This window comes from Cyanistes caeruleus, chromosome 1 (assembly GCF_971803275.1).
Source record: "Cyanistes caeruleus chromosome 1, bCyaCae1.hap1.1, whole genome shotgun sequence".
Classification (NCBI taxonomy): Eukaryota; Metazoa; Chordata; class Aves; order Passeriformes; family Paridae; genus Cyanistes; species Cyanistes caeruleus.
Window position 1 is genome coordinate 27,478,479 of NC_141701.1, and position 6,677 is coordinate 27,485,155.

A 6,677-nucleotide genomic window follows, 5' to 3' on the forward strand; every position below is an offset into this window, starting at 1 on the left:
AAAGGAAAGCTCTGCCAAGACCTACAGAATTGTTTCCTATTTCACTCATGGTACCCTGCTTTGCCTCCTAGGTTCCCCTGGCATGAACATTGCTGTCCTATCCTGTGATCCTTTAGTTCTGCTTCCAAGCATTTGCTGTAGACATATTTCTTTCCTCAACTGACATTTTAACTCGAGAATTTAATTCGAGAATATCTGATTGATGAGAGAGAAGTGGAGAACAGATATTTGGCTCAAGCAGTTGCAAGACCAGACCCTTATGTACAGGAGATCAAGCTCTAGATATAGTTCTGAAGTCTCATTTCTGTGAAACTACAGCAAGTTTTGTCAGTTGTGAAAGGAACATAGCTGGAATTCAAATAAATTATTCAATAGAACAATATAATAGTTATAAAGGACTATGTATTAAAACTTAATTGTATTAAAGGCTGTGACATATATTGTGATCTTACTCATGTTCTTTTGTATATCTTTTGTTTATCTGCAAACATACAGGGATATAGTTATTCCAGTGAGATGGTTACACTAATAGTAAGACTCAGCAGCTACCCCTGAGCTCTTGTTCCTAAAGGTTATGCTTTGAAATCTCTAAACACCATAACAGAAGTGATCCACAAGGCTGGAACTTCAGTTAACAAGGAGATCTTTTAGGTATTCAGTACTTCAAGGAAATGAAAAGCCACTTTTTAAATGGCTAAACAAGGAGTAAAGTATCTGTTTGAAAATACTGACATAATGTGACTCCTGCAAAGCCACAAAGAAAAGTGGTGCAAAGTCAGGAACAGAAATGAATTTCTGCACAAGGCTCCCATCTTAGACGTGGCTCAGTCCAGACTACCATTAAAACACAGCATTCTAAAAACACCTTTCAGTGCTCTCTCTAAAACAGATATGTGATCTGTCCTGGCATGTAGTCAATTCCCTCTACATATCCAGTTTTTCAGGCTGCAAACCCTTGCCCAAAGAGAAAGAAGAGGGGACGCCATTTCTAATCCTTGGTCTCACCCTCATGCTCTTGGCTTAGAGCACAGGACCAGTTGGTTCTAGTTTCACTGCATAGCTTACAAAGACAGTAGTTAAACAGCATTCATGCAAGTGCTGACTTCTGTGACACAAAAGTCACAAAAATTTCTGCTGCAAGACAACATGAATCACCACATGCAAGACAACAGTGAATGGAACAAGCATTAATTGTACCATTTTGCAAATAAGGAAAGGCACAAGAAAACATACAACAGGTTCCAGAAGATGCATTTTGGCACCTGCAATGAAACTTAGGATGAATGCCTGTGGCTAAATTCAGTAAAGAGCTCCAGAAAACAGACACCAGGTCTTCTCTCATTTATGAGACATCTAAATACTGCTGTTGTGCAGAAATGCCATGTGCAGTGGAGACCTAAGTGTCCAGACAGACTGAGGACAAGGTGTCCCACAGCCACTCCAGGGAGATTCAGGAAGAAGAGAGGTGGTGGTGAAGCCCGTGTCCCACTGTTGTATGTGGCACCCTAAGCATATGCCAGAAGTGTTAGTTGTGCCCATATTAACAGCAGGTAAAGGAAGGTTTTGGCCATGGTCAGGTGGAAGCTCCCCAGTGTGGTTTTGGCAAATGTCAGCTAGAATTCTCTGCAAGAGAGCCTAAATTCACTAAACCAAGTGAGATGTTGGTTTCCAATAGACTGCATGAAATAAAATATGCAGGAAGTTCAGCTGTACAAACTCAGGACATGTTATGGCCCTTATTCTTGGACTAGAAAGTGAGTCCTGGCTTGTTTTATTTACCTGAGAGGCACAGATAATAAGTTCAGTGCAAGGCACAGCAGACATGCTTGATTCCCCTCTGGAAAAGCAGGGGGTGTTGGTAGCTAGCACATTAATTCAAGAAATAGGTGGCTCTTCCCTTCTCAGCCTGAGGCATCCCTGTTGCCTCTGCAAGTGCCTTGATGGGCAGCCTTTCAACCAGCTACACTGTTTTTTAACAGGAATTCTTCACTGATTTAACTTGATAGCACTTACATGATGAGTGTGATTTCATGCCTTGCTGTGAACTCAGAAAACAGTGTCGGCAAACAAGAATAAGCAACTAAATACAGTTCTTTTTAGCCATCTAGCCTCTCTTTTGGTTAGTGTTTTATTCTTTGGTTAGAGAGCTTTTCTGCTGTCAAATGAGAAAAGTAACACTTAGTGCCAGTAAGAAGCATTAGCTTATGTATGTTCAATGCCTACCACAGTGAGAGCGGTGGGTACTAGAAGTGAAGCACATCTTAGCACTCGAAGATGTGCAGGCTGAAGAGTTGCCCCACTGCCCAGGCTGGGATGGCTACTGATTTTAAAGAGCCTTAAGCCATAATAGAAAATAAGTCCACTACAGACATATAAATAACAGCATGTAAAGCACAACTAAACAGGAATACTAAGAAGTTCCAAAAGACTAAATGAGCTTTCTCTGTTGGGCTGCAAATAATTATTTCAAAAAAAAGCAGTTCAATCAGTCATGTTTTCTTCCTGCATGAATTACTGCATGCAAGATGCAAGAGAAGGTCCTTAGTTGAATCTTTTTTTTTAAATTTCAACTCAGTTTAGCAGGAACTTAGTGTGAATGTCACTACAAGCACCTCTGAACACATTGGGATGCAATGCACCAGTCACTAGGGAAAAGTGATGCACAATCATGAGACTTCTGTATTATTTATGCAATATCACACCTAAGCAGCATGTTTACCCAAGTGGTGTTCAGCTCTGATATCCAGGGAGTTCCCACTCAGCTATGGCTGTACTGCAGGAGTAGATTACTAGATTACATCCTGATTGCCATAACCCAGAGGTGGGGGCCACGTAGGCTGTGTACACCCTATGTATGCTGACACGAAGGAGGAAATCCAGAGCAGCAAAAGTGTCAGATATGCAAATAAATTACACAAAGAGATGCAGCCCAGGACACAATTGGCTTTCTGGGCTGTGGATGCACATTGCCAACTCATGTCCAGCCTCTCATCCACCAGGACCCCTAAATCATTCTCAGCCAGGCTGCTCTTGGTCTGTTCATCCCCAGCTTGTGTTGATGCCAAGAGCTGCCCTGACACAGACGCAGCACCTTGCACTTGATCTTATTGAGCCTTGTGAAATTCCTGTGGGCCCATTTCTCCAGCTTCTTCAGGTCCCTCTGGGTAGCATCCTATCCTACAGCTGTGTCAGCTGCACCACTCAGCTTGGTGTCATTTTCAAACTTACTGAGGGTGCACTTGATTCCACTGTCTGTGTCATTGATGAAGACACTAAACAGTACTGGTCCCAGTTTAGACAAATGAGGGACACCACTTGTCACCGATGCCCATCAGGACATTGAGCCATTTACCAATAACCCCTGCATGATACGTGGACTATTTTTCATCCACTGAACAGTCCACCTATCCCATCAATCCCTGTCCAATTTAGATTGAAGGGTGTTGTGGGGGACTGTGTCCAAGTTCTTACAGAAGCCCAGGTAGATGACATTCATGGCTCTTCCCTGGTCCACTGATGTAGTCAGTTCAACCTAGAAGACCACTAGTTGAGTGAGGCAGGACTTGCCCTCAGTGAAGCCATTCTGGGCATCTCAAACTGCCTCCCTGTCCTCCCTGTGCCTTAGCATAGCTTCTAAGAGGATCTCTTCCATGATCTTCCCACAACAGAGGTGAACCACAGTTCCTGGTGTGCTCCTTTCTATCCTTTTAAAAATGGGTATTTTTGGAATCTTTTTTCCAGACACCAGGGACTTCACCTGACTGATGTGACTTTTGAAATACCACAAAGCTCTTTTAATACACATTCACATTTACAGTGTGTTTGCATGAACCAAGGAGCCTGCCTTGAGTCCTTACAGTGATATTTAAATATTTTGTAACTGAGAGAGACAGGTAGAGAAGCCCTTTCTGGAACCTCACACAGAGAGTGAGGCGACAGTGACAGCATGGCTGAAATGAGCACCATCATTCATCTGATTCAGAAAACTGAAGCAGAAACTGGTTTAAATATTTGGTGAGATTTTTTAAGAACTCCTCACTTTAAAAAAAACCTACAACTGGTTAATGATTATTACCTATGCTCAGCTGTATTCACTGTATGTGTGAATTTGTCCTTGCCCAGAGCTTGCAGCCAGAATTTAAGGTACTGGTATAATCTGCCCTGCTGCCCATGATTTGCCCAGTGACTTTCCGTGGGCTCTGGGATGTCAGCTAAACCAGAATGTGCCAGACTTGGTAGTGCTGACTTGGCCATGCACTGTCCAGGCTCCCAGCACACAAATGACTTTGATATGTTTTTCTTATGCTTGAGGTAACTTCCAGATAGAAGAAAACACAGAAAAATTCACCTTGCTCCTTCAGTAGTTGTTCCTGGCATGTGGCTTTAGGCATGTGTGAAACTATATAACAGCAATTGCTCATTGGAAAACAGGGGAGCATTTAAATGCACATATTCACCTAAATATGACCTTTTAAAGCTGAGTATCTTTTGTTAGATAAAAGTCAGAAAGTAATTTTTTTTTTTTCAGAATCTTGTTTCACTTTCAAGAAAGGGAGTAAATCACTATCAACAGCACATCCTTAATATGTGAGTTATATTGCATACTCTTCTTCCACAGGCTGAGCCTTCAGGATGCTGTGGGTCTTATTCAGGATGTCATGTCAGTGGGCAGGTGACCATTGCTTTATTCACAGTGACATCTATTGGCAAAAGCAATATGCAAAGGCCTCTTTTTCTACTAGAGTGCCTCTTCTATCTTTAGCCTTTTTCTTCAGCTTTGCCACATCTGACCACTCAGTTATTCCCAGTCAGTTCAGAATTTTAGATAACTTAATATAGCTTAGTCTTTTATCATCTTTTCTAACCCTATATCCCTGTTTTCAGTCAATCATTCATCTGTTTCTGTCAGGGGAAGATTTTATATCAATCATCAACACCATTTGCCAGTTTATTAAAAAAAACATAAACTATAAAATAAATTGAAGTTTCAACGGGACAAAAAAACAGAAATCAAGAAAAACCTCTCTGAAAAACACCAAGAATGACTGGGTTCACTTATTTCCTCAAAATGACCAAAGTGCTGCTAAAAAAGAAGAAATATTGAGGCCACATCTCTGTCTGTTATTCATACGACTGTAGAATGGAAAAGAACTAGAAGCAAAGTATTGGCATTTAAACAGCTGATATTTCATTAAAATATTTACAAACCAGAGACAGAAAAAATAATTAAATCATATCTTCAGAAAAATACATATTTCTTCTACCTGTTGCATGTAACTTAAATGATTTTCATCTGAAAAATGAAACTGTCAGTAGTATCTACAAATTATTCAAATTTATTTACCCAAGTATGGGGGTGATATTTGATAAAATAGAAACAGACACTGGAACTGACAGTGCAGCACAGCAGTTCTGTTAATCACAGGCAGAGAATCTTTGTTTTCACATGACAATCCAGTATTCTGTCAGAGACATTCCCTGTCCTCAAATTCTGCTGCACAGGAGGAGAGAGATAGATCACACAGGCAAATATTTCACCACAGTGAAACTTGGCATAAATGATGGACAGGTTGACAGAAATAGGAAATAAAATATTAATTTAGAAACATTTTTGTTTCAGCATTTCAGTACTTTCTTCTGTCTAACAAAAACTGCAGATACACAGAGAAGGTCCTCTGTCACTGAGTCCATCTCTTCACAAATAAGAGATACAGAAATAACAGCATCTAAGAGATTAAATCACAGACCAAATCTTTGTATTTCACATCTGTAAACAGAAAGCAAGATCAGATTGGGTGGAGGAACAAAAAAATATAACAGCTAGATCAAGTTAGTTGCAGTCCATCTAGCAGCAGAGTGATAAGGGAGATTGTCACCATGCTTTTTTAGACTAATTAATAGACAGTAAAAGAAATAAATTGCATCTCTTGAGCAAGATTCCTCTGGTATTCATACCTTCATGCTGAGCTTACAACCTGAAGGTGCTCCAAGTTTCTCAATTATTTGCAGGTTTTAACATCTGAAGATTTATCTTGTAATCTGCCCCTTGCCTATTTAAAGCTACAAGAATCTAAATCCAGATTTTTTTTTCCATTAAGTTTATAGAAACTGTATAACATGTTGATCTATGTTATTTTATTCATATGCCATATTCCACTACTTTTTTTCTGAAGTTGAGATTTATTAATTGACTACCTGGGATTTTTTTTTCTTCAAATTAACTCTTAGAATTTCTTTAGGTCCCAGTTCATGTCTGGAAGAAAAAACATAGGTATATAGCAAATGGGTGTATGGTATCAAACAGATGTCTGGTGTATCTTCAACTCACTGTACTCCAGAAGGGAAGACTGCTACTTCTCAGGGTTTTTATTTGACATAAAGAATATTCCCAGCTGATGTTAAACATGTGCAACATTAAAAACATCATGAGAATGATGGCAAATGCTATATGCACAGCAGAGCAGACTGCTGACCTCCTGTGCCAAAAACAGCAGAGCTGACCCCAGGGCTCTGCTCTGGTTTATTTAATTCTGAGAATAAGTTTATGGGTGATCAACCTTCCGACAGTCAATTCTTGACAGCTACTATTTCCAGCAAATAGACTCTACGGTTTTTTGGTCACTGAGCATTTCATTCTTCTTAATATAAAGGCTCCAAGTGTGTCAGAGTTAAGAGTT